We start from the raw sequence: 13,098 nt of genomic DNA, 5'->3' as shown, positions 1-13,098 counted from the left end.
CAAAAAGGGGACCTGGCTCTTATCAAACACTACCGTAAACTTCAAATTAAATTCATTGATGTTAAGCATCTGTACAAACTCAAGTAGGGACTCATTGGAGCCTGTCCAAATAATGAACAGGTCATCTATGAATCGATACCATACCAGTATCTTGTCCATAAATCTGCTGTATAATTCGTTTGCATTTAGAAAACGTTCCCATGCACCCAAATATAGGTTTGCGTAGGCTGGGGCACAGGAGGTGCCCATAGCCACGCCCTGGGTTTGTAAGAACAGTTGATCGTTAAAAATGAAGTGATTCCTGGTCAAGATAAACAATAACAACTGTAAAACAAAATTTACCAGCGGCCAGGAGGTGTTCTCCTGTTCATAAAGGAAAGAGCCAGCCATCCTGACACCCTGCTCGTGGGGGATGCTCGAGTACAGGGCCTCTACATCCAAAGCCACGAGCAGGGCGTCAGGAGGGACTTGGATTCCCTCAATGTGTCTCAGTAGGTCCGAAGTGTCTCTAATAAAGGACGGAAGACTGGTCACATGTGGCATAAGAAAGGCATCAACAAACTTACTGGCATGGTCTGTGAGTGAACCAATGCCTGAAACAATAGGTCGTCCAGGGGGTTTTTGCAAACTTTTGTGGGTTTTAGGGAGGGCATAAAAGGTAGGAAGACGGGGAAATCTGGGGACAAGATACTCGAGGGTGTCCTTTTCTATTAGGCCTTTGTGATAAGCCTCAATGCAGATTGTCTTTAATTCAAGAGTAAATGAGTCAATGAGGTTAGGAGAAATGCGGCAATACCAATGATGATTATTTAGTATGGATAGGCACATCTCCTGGTAGAACAAGTGTGTCATCAGGACAATGTTCCCCCCCTTATCTGACTGTTTTATTACAATTTCGGGGTTCTTTTGTAAGGTTTTTAATGCTTTAGTTTGATTCTCAGTTAGGTTTGGGGTGGTCTTCTGCCATTCCTGTCGTTTCAGGTCACGTATTGTGGCCTGTACGAAGGACCAGATTGTGGGACAGGTCATTAAATCCGGGAATTTCCTAGAGGGAAGGCGGAACATTTTGGGGGAAGAGGGGGGAGGGGGATATGGAGATGGAGGCTCCTGGGATGGATTGGAATCCGGAACGGAGGGAGATTCCGTGTCTTCCGGATTACTCTCGTCGTAAAGAAGCATGAGATCGCGGAGCGCGCGGAACTCTGCCACTGAGAATTGCTTGGTGCGCTCCGCGAGCTCATGCTCCAACCTTACACGATTTCGATCATTATCAAAAATGAATTTATATGTCAAATTCCGAGCAAAAAGGTAAAGGTCTTTGATTGTGTGTGTTACTTTAAGAGGGTCGAGTGGGCAAAAGCCCAGCCCTAGTTGTAGGACTGAGGATTGGTCCTCAGATAGTGCATAGGGGGTGAGATTTATGATATTCAATTGATTATTTTGAGGGGAGTGGGTTGTAGTGGGGTTGGTAGGGTTTGGTTGGGTTTTAGGACGAAAGTGTCCAGGTTTCCTTGTTGTTTTTTTAGGTCTAAAAAAATGGTCTCGTCACTGATTTTTGTGTATCTGTTGGTCATCAGGGCCGTGTTCAGTACCTTGGGAATAGCACCATGTAGTGACGTGGATATTGCTAGATTGTCCATGGATACATTGGTGTCAACTAGGTCACCTGCTGTGGGTACACGTTTTTGAATAGTCTTAAGTAGTGTTGCTCACGAATATTCGCATTGCGAATATTCGACTCGAATATAGCATATTCGAGAAATCGCGCTATATTTCGAAATTCGCGGTGAATATTCGCAATTCCGAATATTCGATTTTTTACAATTTTTTTTTTGAATCAGATCACATCCTAGATATCTCCATCGACGTCTAAAAGCATTGCTGGTATCATTAGAGACCCTGGGCCGAGTAGCTGAAGCGTTCATTGAATTTTCCAGAAAGATCGCAATGCGATTATTCGGCAAACGCAATATCGCGCGATTATTTTCCTCGCCCCGATCTTCCGCATCAGAGCGATTTTTACAGTTTCATTTTTAAAACAGATCACATCCTAGTGATCTCCATAGACGTCTGAAAGCATTGCTGGTATGATTAGAGCCATTGGGCCGAGTAGCTGAAGCGATCATTTTATATTGCCGAATAATCGCAATGCGAATATTCGGCAATAGGAATATTGCGCGATTATTTGCTCCGCCCTTTTGCATCAGAGCCAATCAGAGTTCTCCTTCCACACTCGTCACAGGTTAGCAACCAATAGGAACCTGCCTGCATGGACATTATATAAGCTCACTCCCAGCACCATTTCATTGCAGATTCAGAAGCTTGCTATAGAGTGTGGAGGCTGTTTCTGTGTTCCTGGTTTCCTGGTTTCCTGTGTCTTTGTTCTTGATTGATTTAGATCATCACCAGCATTGCTATTTAGTGATTCCAGTGGATCTTTTCCAGTATATCAACTGCTTTTTTCAAAGCAATAGACCCAAGAGCTTTTTTCAAAGCTACGTTTTGTGCTGTTTTGTGCTGTTTTTTTCATTTGTGTTACTGTTTGATCCTGCAATCCTCCCTGTTCAGTTATATTTGCAAGAGATTTCAGAACACATATTGATCTGAGCTTTATAAAAGAGCTTTTCTGAAAGCTACGTTTTGTTCATCTTGTGTTACTGTCAGATCTTGCAGGTTCACTGTTCAGTGATATTTGATAGGCATCTCAGTTCAAATTTTGTTTAGTTTTCCCTAAAGAGCTTTTATAAAAGCTAAGTTTTGTGTTCAGTTTAGTTAAATTTTGTGTAGTAAGTGTACACACTGTTAGTGTACATTTATTTCATCTAGCTTAGCTTAGTGTGTGTTTAGTGTCTGTGTTTTGTGTTTAAAAAAAAAAAAAAAAAAAAAGTTAGTGTTTGTTTAGTGCTTTTTTTTTTTTTCTTTAATTTTGTAGTCCTTGTCTGGTGTACTACTTTTCTTATAGTTTAGTAGCTGTCTGTGTACGTCTTTGTCTGCGTGCCTGTCTTGTAAAAAAAACACAAAAACACATTTTGTTCACATTTTCCCCCCCAATAAAGTTTAACCCCCCCACACACATATCAGCAATTATGAGCGGCATCCGTGGCCGTGGCAGTAGGGGTAGGGGAGTTACTCCCAGTGCTGGATCGCTGCCAGCACGGGGTACCTCTCGTGCCCCTACTAGTGGTAGAGGATCGGGTGCAAGGGGAGTACGCCTGATCCGGGAGTTCTTCCCATCGGGCAGCCGCCCGATATTGCCATCTCAGGCTCAAGTAGTGGTGGACTACATGGGGCACAGCAGTGCCACTGAGTCGTCGGTCCCGACTCACAGTAGTACCACCATTACACCGTTGCCTGTACTACCCCCCCCCAGCCCCCAAGAGTCCAGCATCTTACTGTTCGACAGCGACAGTGATAGGGATCTCTTGGGGGAGGCCATGCATCAGGCAGACCTCCAGCTCTGTCCTGATGGTCAGGACCTTTTTGAAGGGATGGATGAGGAGGATGGGATACCTGCTGGCAGTATCCCAGAGACATCCCTTCAAACTGGTGCTGCTGTTTTGGTGCAGGAAACAGCAGCACCTAGTCAGACCCAGGCGTGGGTGAGGGGACAGCGGAGCCAGGCTAGAGGCTCCATGTCACGTGGTTCCCTCAGACCAACACATCTCAGCCCTTGGTCTGACATCTCTGGGGGCGAAGAGGGTGACCCATCATGGTTGCCATCTGACGCGTCGGCTCACTACGTCAGTGACGACGGGGAAGGTAGGCACCCTGGTGAAACGGTGCGCCAGGTCACCACCAGGGAGACCATCGTCAGGGTCTCCACTGGTGATGGCAGCAGGAGGTGTCAGGAGGAGGAGCAGCAGCAGCAGCAGCAGCAGCAGGCAGCTCCACCTGTGCGCACCGAATCCCAGCAGGTGCAAGTAAGCGTCACCCCATCTGACAGGAGGGCGGTGCTGAAGTCACCTGTCTGGAATTTCTTTACCCTGGTGGCAGACAACCCTACCGTGGCCATCTGCCGGATTTGTAAAGTGAGGGTGAAGAGAGGGAAGTGTTTGGCTCGGGTGGGTACCACAGCCCTGAACCAGCACCTCAGGATAAACCACTGGGCGTTGTATGAGGAGATGAAGCGTGGTGGTGGTAGCAGCGCCACCACCACAAGTGAGCAGGGTACAGCAGCCCCTGCCACATCTTCATCTGTTTCCAGCAGGTCATGCCCCCCCGCTCCCTCTAGTAGAGGTACTGGTACCGGCAGCCAGACCTCTACTTCCACAGCACCCTCCACGTCTGTGTCCCGCACTGCCGTCCGGCGCCAGGCGTCGATTTCAGACGCCTTTGACCGCACCACTCCCTTCCCCCCTGGAGACCGACGTGTGCGTTCCCTCAATGGGCTCCTGGCAAGGGTTATTGCCCAACATCTGCTGCCCTTCAACATAGTTGACAGCAACCCCTTCAGGCAGATGTTGGAGCAGGCCCAACCCCAATGGCGTGTCCCCAGCCGCCATTTCTTTGCCAGGACTGGTGTCCCTGCCCTACACCAGCACATTGTTCAGAATGTAACCCTGTCGCTGGATCACGCTGTCAGCGACAGGGTTCATCTGACAATGGATGGCTGGACCAGCAGGCATGGGCAGGGACGCTACATCAGCTTCACGGCCCATTGGGTTTCCCTCCGAGGCGTCGGTGAGGGATCGTCGGCAACCGATCTTGTGGTGCCGCCCCGGGGTGTCCAGGGGAGAACTGCTGGTCTCCCTCAAGCCACTGTCTCCGCAGCTGCTGAGCCTCCCAGCAAGCGCCCCCGTAGCTACTCAAGTGTGGGGCACGTGCGCTGTCAGGCCGTGCTCCAGCTTGTTAGTTTAGGGGACCGGAGACACACTGCAGAAGAAGTGCTGAAAGCACTTCAAGCTCAGGTCCAGAAGTGGCTGACACCCCGAAGGCTCCAGCCAGGTATGGTTGTCTGCGATAACGGCAGCAACCTACTCGCCGCCCTCCATGCTGGCAGTCTGACGCACGTGCCCTGTCTGGCACATGTCCTCAACCTGGTGGTGCAGAAGTTCCTGCGCACTTATCCAGGGTTGAGTGACATTGTGGCAAAGGCGCGTAGGATTGCCAGCCACTTCAGGCGCTCCCCAACCGCTACCGCGTCCCTGTCCAAATTGCAGCGGAAGTACAATCTGCCCCTTCACAGGCTGATTGTGGACAGTGTGACGCGGTGGAACTCCACCCTCCACATGCTGAAGAGGTTGTGGGAGCAGCAAAGGGCGGTGAGGGAGTACCTGATGGAACTAGGCACTCAGAGGGCTTCACCACAACTCCCTTTCATCGCCTGTGCGCAGTGGGGGCAGATAAACCAGGTCTGCCAAGTGTTGTCCTCCTTCGAGCAGGCGACCAAGATGGTCAGCAGTGAGCAAATTGGCCTCAATAGCGTGCTGCCAATACTGTTCATGCTGGAGAGGACACTAGATCGCCTGCTCGAGGCTGGGGAGAGTGCCTTGGTGGAGCAGGAGGAGTCAGCAATGCTCCACCGAGACCAGGGCCAGGACCAGGAGGAGGAGGAGGAGGAGGAGGATGATGATGAAGAGGAGGAGGAGGTGGTTGCTGGTGTCGTCCCGGAGTCAGGGCCTGGTCAGGAGGGAGAGCCGGTGTTGGGGGCACCGATAGTCCGGGGGTTGGGCATGTCTGAGTTTGACCAGCAGCGCCTCAGGGAAGAAGAGTCGCACCTCATTCACCTGGCCAGCATTGAGGAGTCACAGCGGGCTGTGCTCTTCCCCATGGCTGCCCACATGCTCAGATGCCTCAGGAGGGACCCCCGGGTTAAGACCATCAAGACGAGGGATGATTTCTGGATGGCCACCCTTTTGGATCCCAGGTGCAAGGGGAAACTGGAGCAGTTCATCCCAGCCAGCCGGAGGCAGCACCGGATGGAGGAACTGCAGGCAGCCATTGTCAGACGGTTGGAGCAGGCAACTCCCCGGCCTCCAGTTGTCCCCCCTCATCTCACCCAGCAGGTGGCTGCACCCAGCTGCAGCCGAGCAGGGGACCTAATGGAAGAGATGAGGATGTTCTTCCAAACCGAGCGACCCAGTACCACCACCAGCAGCAGCAGCAGCAGTCACCACCAGCGGCTGGCCCACATGGTGGCAGACTACATGGCGTCCGTCGGTGCTTCTGACAGTATGAGCACCGACGACCCCATGGAGTACTGGGTTGCCAGATTGGACACCTGCCGCGAGCTCGCTCAGTATGCGCTGGAGTTATTGTCTTGCCCCCCCTCCAGCGTACTATCTGAGCGGACATTCAGCGCGGCAGGTGGGGTGGTCACGGACAAGAGGACCCGTCTGTCCACAGAGTCCGTGGACAGACTCACATTCATAAAGATGAATGAGTCCTGGATCGGCGGTGACTTTCTGGCACCCGTCGTCGGTTCAGGGCGCTGAAGGGTCCCTTGCCATGCATTCCCTGATGAAGCCCCGGACCTGATGTATTTACAGTGCTGAATATAACTATTTCAACATCAGAGAAAATCAATGTTAATATTTGGTACAGTAGGCTTTCTTTGCAATTACAGCGGTCAAAAATTTCTTGTAGTTTTACACCAGCTTTGCACACACTGGAGGAGGGATTTTGGCCCACTCCTCCACACAGATCTTCTCTACATCAGTCATGTTTCTGGGCTATCGCTGAGAAACACGGAGTTTGAGCTCCCTCCAAAGATTCTCTATTGGGTTTAGGTCTGGAGACTGGCTAGGCCACGCCAGAACCTTGATATGCTCCTTACAGAGCCAATCCTTGGTTATCCTGGCTGTGTGCTTTGGGTCATTCTCATGTTGGAAGACCCAGCCTCGACCCATCTTCAAAGCTCTAACTCAGGGAAGGAGGTTGTTGCCCAAAATCTTGCAATACATGGCCCCGGTCATCCTCTCCTTAATACAGTGCAGTCACCCTGTCCCATGTGCAGAAAAACACCACCAAAGCATGATGCTACCACCCCCATGCTTCACATTAGGGATGGCGTTCTTGGCATGGTACTCATCATTATTCTTCCTCCGAACACGGTTAGTGAAATTATGATCAAAAAATTATATTATAGTCTCATCTGACCACATGATTTTCTCCCATGACTCCTTTGGATCAGTCAAGACAATTATGTCAGCAGTTATTTCACACCCTATATACTCTTATTAAGACTGCTGTACATCATGGCAACTCCTGCCCATGTGATATGACTCTGTATCAACTACTACTGTTAATACTACTACTGCTGCTTCTGCTGCTGCTGCTGCCCAGTCAAGACACCTATGTCAGCAGTTATTTGACACTCTATATACTCCTATTCCTACTGCTGTTCATCATGGCACCTCCTGCCCATGTGATATGACTCTGTATCAACTACTACTGTTAATACTACTGCTGCTTCTGCTGCTGCTGCCCAGTCAAGACACCTATGTCAGCAGTTATTTGACACTCTATATACTCCTATTCCTACTGCTGTTCATGATGGCACCTCCTGCCCATGTGATATGACTCTGTATCAACTACTACTGTTAATACTACTGCTGCTTCTGCTGCTGCTGCCCAGTCAAGACACCTATGTCAGCAGTTATTTGACACTCTATATACTCCTATTCCTACTGCTGTTCATCATGGCACCTCCTGCCCATGTGATATGACTCTGTATCAACTACTACTGTTAATACTACTGCTGCTTCTGCTGCTGCTGCCCAGTCAATACACCTATGTCAGCAGTTATTTGACACTCTATATACTCCTATTCCTACTGCTGTTCATCATGGCACCTCCTGCCCATGTGATATGACTCTGTATCAACTACTACTGTTAATACTACTGCTGCTTCTGCTGCTGCTGCCCAGTCAAGACACCTATGTCAGCAGTTATTTGACACTCTATATACTCCTATTCCTACTGCTGTTCATCATGGCACCTCCTGCCCATGTGATATGACTCTGTATCAACTACTACTGTTAATACTACTGCTGCTGCTTCTGCTGCTGCCCAGTCAAGACACCTATGTCAGCAGTTATTTGACACTCTATATACTCCTATTCCTACTGCTGTTCATGATGGCACCTCCTGCCCATGTGATATGACTCTGTATCAACTACTACTGTTAATACTACTGCTGCTTCTGCTGCTGCTGCCCAGTCAATACACCTATGTCAGCAGTTATTTGACACTCTATATACTCCTATTCCTACTGCTGTTCATGATGGCACCTCCTGCCCATGTGATATGACTCTGTATCAACTACTACTGTTAATACTACTGCTGCTTCTGCTGCTGCTGCCCAGTCAAGACACCTATGTCAGCAGTTATTTGACACTCTATATACTCCTATTCCTACTGCTGTTCATCATGGCACCTCCTGCCCATGTGATATGACTCTGTATCAACTTCTACTGTTAATACTACTGCTGCTTCTGCTGCTGCTGCCCAGTCAATACACCTATGTCAGCAGTTATTTGACACTCTATATACTCCTATTCCTACTGCTGTTCATGATGGCACCTCCTGCCCATGTGATATGACTCTGTATCAACTACTACTGTTAATACTACTGCTGCTTCTGCTGCTGCTGCCCAGTCAATACACCTATGTCAGCAGTTATTTCACACCCTATATACTCTTATTAAGACTGCTGTTCATCATGGCACCTCTTGCCCGAGTGATTTGACACTGTATTGTCAATGTCTACTACTACTATTACAGCTCAGTCAAGACACCTGTGTCCCAATTTTTTGGTACACTATTGACTACTATGACCACTACTGATGCTGTACAGTATTCCCCAAGTGTTTTTATGCTATGTATTACTATTACCACTACTGCTTGTAAATCATGCCTGTGTGATACTTAGTGGGAATGCTTTAATAAGCATTCCCAGTATGGATACCCGTAAATGTATTAATCTTAATTAGTGTGAATGCTTTAATAAACATTTCCAGTATTGATATACGTAAATTTAGTAATCTTATTATTCCTTACGTTTTTTGGTTCTGCGTAACTTCGGCATACTTTCAGCTATTGAGACCATTCAACTGTAAAAATGTTCGTCTCTTTCAGCTAATGATGGGACTTCTTCAAGTTTTTTTCTACTTTTTACACTTTTATAAATTTTAAGCTTTTAGACCCTTTTTTTAACATTGAAGTCAATGAGAACATCCTTTTCCCCTTTGAATTCACATGCCCTGCCAAAAGTTTCAGCTACTTCATACTTTCACTTACAGACACTGAAAAAACTGTAAAGCGGTCACAAAATATTTAGCTATCCGGCTATGACTTTTCAGATCTTCATCGTTTACAATTTTTTGTTGAAAACGCAATTTACGTTTTGCGAATTTTTCACAAAAATGCGATAGGTTATAATGTAATCCTATGGAGGGGATTTAGAGTCTGTCATGTGACCTTAACATTGGAGATCTTTGTAATTAAAAATATCTTTACAAAAAGGGGAAACAAAATGGTCTCACGCCCACAAGATCTACTTTTCATACACAATTTTTATATCAAAACGTAGCTATGCTTGTCTGGTTTCTGGCAATGTGATCAATTCTGCGATACGTATTTTAGTTTTAGTTATTGGAGCAACAGCCAGAAATTATGTCTCATAGACTCTCATGTTAAATTATCTAAAAAATGTTGCTGCAAAACTCACAAAGACGCTGTTTTCTAAATCGCAGACATGGCCACATTTTTAAGTTTATCAACATAAATTTCATATCAATGCGTTCACAAGGGCCGTGTATTTCAAACGGTGTAGTCGTTGTATCGATCGCATGTACGGTTGAGGATTTATTAAGCTTTGTTTGGAGGCTTAAATCATGTATTTGATCTGTGAATTAAAAGCGTTTGTAATGTTATTTCTTTCCATAAATAACTTTCCTGACCTCAGTGCAATATTCCTCCTCACTGACCTGGGGGGGAGGGGAAACCTCTTGAGGGGGGAGGGGCGACCAGGAAGTCAGCATACTCTATACTTTGCAGATAGAGAAAGAAGCTGTGTGTCCTAAAGATAGTGTAGTGGTTATGGTGAATGTCTTTGGCAAGGGGCTCAGCAATTAAGCTATTCAGCATTCCCACTCGCATTTTCCTCAGGAAATGCATTGTCTAGTTACATTATATTTTAATACTACTGCTGCTGCCTCCATGCTGAGTAAAGCTTCATGACCTCTCTGGCACAGCGGATTCACCAACAGCCTCCGCTTCAAGCTACCAGACCGGATCGTAACAGCAAGTGTAACTAAAACAATTAACCTTATGTTAAACCCTGGTTTGCGGCCTTTATACTGCAACCATTAGGCTGTCTGCAAGAGCAAATCTGCACTCTCTCTCTCTTTCTTGCTCTCTCTCTCTCTCTCTGTATATATATATATATATTTATTGTTGCTTTTGTTATGTTCATTTTTCAACAGTTTATTTTGTGTTCGTCGTGTCTGTGTCCGTGTGCTTTAGTTTGTCCTAGGTTTGTGTTAAATAAAATGATAGTATAAAATGTTTTTGCTTATTATGAAGTTAGATGTGTTGATGTTGATTTGTTCGATGTGAAGTTAGATGTGTTGAAAAACCTAAAAATCGATCTCAAAAAGAAATGAAACATTTCCAAAAAATAACATTTTTTAATCAAAAAATTAATTCAGACATAGCTGAGCATGAGCTTCTGAAGCCTTTCCAGCTCAGCAAGATATTCTAATTGCTGCTGGTCTAGCTGCGTATTTTGCTGGACCAGGTATTTAATTTGTTCATGATTTCCCTTTATCCTCTGATGTGTCTTCTTTAGCAGCGCGTGCTGCTGCATCATCTTTCTTGCTACTGTTAGGATATAATAAAAAAACATTTGGATTTCAAAGAACGTTACCAAATAAATAAAATATTTTTTTTGCTTATTAATCAATCATTATCATGTGTATACACTTGTTATGTGTCTAACACATCCCGGGAGTGCAGAATTATTAGGCAAATGAGTATTTGGACCACATCATCCTCTTTATGCATGTTGTCTTACTCCAAGCAGTATAGGCTCGAAAGCCTACTACCGATTAGGCATATTAGGTAATGTACATCTCTGTAATGAGAAGGTGTGTGGTCTAATGACATCAACACTCTATATCAGGTGTGCATAATTATTAGTCAATTTCCTTTCCTTTGGCAAAATGGGCCAAAAGAAGGACTTGACAGACTCTGAAAAGTCCAAAATAGAGAGATATCTAGCAGAGGGATGCAGCACTCTTAAAATTGCAAAGCTTCTGAAGCGTGATCATCAAACAAAAGAAACGTGTGGAAAAACAAAGGCGCAAACTTAACTGCCCATGACCTGAGAAAGGTTAAGCGTGCAGCTGCCAAGATGCCACTTGCCACCAGATTGGCCATATTTCAGAGCTGCAACATCACTGGGGTGCCCAAAAGCACAAGGTGTGCAATACCCAGAGACATGGCCAAGGTAAGAAAGGCTGAAAGACGACGACCACTGAACAAGACACACAAGCTGCGACGTCAAGACTGTGCCAATAAATATCTCAAGAAAGATTTTTCTAAGGTTTTATGGACTACTGAAATGAGAGTGAGTCTTGATGGGCCAGATGGAAGAGCCCGTGGCTGGATTGGTAAAGGGCAGGGAGCTCCAGTCCGACTCAGACGCCAGCAAGGTGGTGGTGGAGTACTGGTTTGGGCTGGTATCATCAAAGATGAGCTTGTGGGGCCTTTTCGGATTGAGGATGGAGTCAAGCTCAACTCCCAGTCCTACTGCCAGATTATGGAAGAGACCTTCTTTAAGCAGTGGTACAGGAAGAAGTCACCATCCTTCAAGAAAAAAATGATTTTCATGCAGGACAATGCTCCATCACACGTGTCAAAGTACTCCACAGCGTGGCTGGCAAGAAAGGGTATTAAATAAAAAAAAGTAATGACATGGCCTCCTTGTTCACCTGATCTGAACCCCATTGAGAACCTGTGGTCCATCATCAAATGTGGGATTTACAAGGAGGGAAAACAGTACACCTCTCTGAACAGTGTCTGGGAGGCTGTGGTTGCTGCTGCACGCAATGTTGATGGTGAACAGATCAAAACACTGACAGAATCCATGGATGTCAGGCTTTTGAGTGTCCTTGCAAATAAAGGTGGCTATATTGGTCACTGATTTGTTTTTGTTTTGTTTTTAAATGTCAGAAATGTGTATTTGTGAATGTTGAGATGTTATATTGGTTTCACTGTTAAAAATAAATCATTGAAATGGGTATCTATTTATTTTTTGGTTAAGTTGCCTAATAATTCTGCACAGTAATAGTAGTCACCTGCACACACAGATATCCCCCGAAAATAACTAACACTAAAAACAAACTAAAAACTACTTCCAAAAAAATTCAGCTTTGATATTAATGAGTTTTTGGGGTTCATTGAGAACATGGTTGTTGTTCAATAATAAAATGAATCCTCAAAAAATCCAACTTGCCTAATAATTATGCACTACCTGTATACTTCTAGCATCAATACCATATTATGGTTCTACAATCTGACAGGTGCGCTTTATATGTTGTCCATTTTTATATCTACATTTTGTTGTTGAAATGTTATTAATCATTGTGCACATATTTACCTTCCTGAGCGAGGCTCACAGGACCGCTCTCTTCCTCCTGCTCTTCCGCTTGAGAAGCTGGGGTGGTGGGGGGGGGAATCTCCTCAGCTTGCTCCTCAGCAGGAGCTGGGGTTGGGGAGTGGGAGGGCCCTGGCTGCTCCTCTTCATCCATCTCCTCCTCTGCCGCATCCTCCTCTGCCGCATCCTCCTCCTCCTCCTCATCGGCCTGGCGCCTTCTGCGCTTGGCGCGGATAACTGGCATTGGAGCTCCTATAATAACACAATGTTCATATATTATAAAAATGTTTTCTAATGACGTATGCAAATTCTGTGTACTCTGCTGTATTGTATATGAATACAAATTGATTTATATAGACAGTTAACCAATGGGACAATGTTATATTAAAGGGTCTTGTGGGCACTACAGGGGACTGAGCGTGAGCTGGGATGCAACCATGTTAAAATGAGCTGTTTTTGTCTCCTTTGTTTTGTTCAGACCATCTCATGTTAAAAAA

This window comes from Rana temporaria, chromosome 3 (assembly GCF_905171775.1).
Source record: "Rana temporaria chromosome 3, aRanTem1.1, whole genome shotgun sequence".
Taxonomy (NCBI): Eukaryota; Metazoa; Chordata; class Amphibia; order Anura; family Ranidae; genus Rana; species Rana temporaria.
Note: the sequence above shows the minus strand (reverse complement) of the source record.